General features: G+C 69.8%; 1 protein-coding gene across 1 annotated transcript in view; it reads left to right on the top strand.

Moving 5' to 3' along the window:
* Window positions 1–323: 323 nt before the first annotated feature.
* ZNF667 (zinc finger protein 667) overlaps window positions 324–827 on the top strand; it is a 33,909-nt gene continuing 33,405 nt past the window's right edge. The window contains exon 1 of the mRNA XM_027767605.1: window positions 324–348. The gene's annotated coding sequence lies outside the window, so the exon portion shown is untranslated. The remainder of the gene's footprint in view (window positions 349–827) is intronic.

The following is an 827-nucleotide window of genomic DNA, read 5'->3' as shown; positions in this document are numbered from 1 at the left end:
GGAATAGTTGGGACATTCACACCTAAACTGTCAGAGTGCAGGGCCTTCACCAAAGGTCACACGAGCACACGAGGGTGTCGCAGTCACACTAGCATAATCCCGGCTACGGTCACACGCAGGCAAACCGCAATCTCAAGCTGCCATGTACACGCTCTGTGACAGTCTCGGCGCAGTGACGCCGCCAAAGCGGGCACCGCGGGACGGTCCCTGCCTTCCCTCCCTCCCTCCGCGCGCTCCCGCCACATCGCCCTCCGCCGGCTGGGCGGAGACGAGCTGCAAGGACTTCTGGGAGTTGTAGTCTGGACCCGCGCGGAGGCCCCTGGGCCTCCTCCCTCCGGCGAGGCGCAGGTGAGTCCCCATCCCTGCGCCGGAGGAGCGTCCTCTGCCCCTCTCCCGGGTCTAGTGGTCACTGCCGGGAGAGGCCGGAGCCGGTGCGGCCTAAACATTCCACCTCATACCTGAGCCAGGCCCTCCCCGCGCCCCGCTCCCGGAGGCTTCTGGGAGCAGCCCGCCAAGCGCGCATTGCGCGCGCGCGTCCGCAGGAGAGGTCGTTGCGAGCGCGGCCGGAGAGCGGGGTGCTGGGAGGGAAGCGGGAAGGCGGCGAGCTGGGAAGGCTGGCTGTAGTTGGGCGGACCTGGGAGGCCTCAGGGCCCGAGTACGCGCCCGTCACTTCACGACGGGAGGACGCTGGACGAGGGGCCCCCACGGAGGGCCCTTTGCGAACGCGCGGCCCAAAAGACACGTGTGTCTGCGAGGGGCGGGCCCTCGCCCGGGGGCGGGGCTTGTGTCTGGGGAAGCCCTGGGGGCGGGGCCGGCGCGAGTCGGTG

This window comes from Tupaia chinensis, unplaced genomic scaffold (genome assembly GCF_000334495.1).
Source record: "Tupaia chinensis unplaced genomic scaffold, TupChi_1.0 Scaffold144336_1, whole genome shotgun sequence".
Lineage (NCBI taxonomy): Eukaryota > Metazoa > Chordata > Mammalia > Scandentia > Tupaiidae > Tupaia > Tupaia belangeri.
This window is presented reverse-complemented; position numbering and strand designations above follow the sequence as displayed.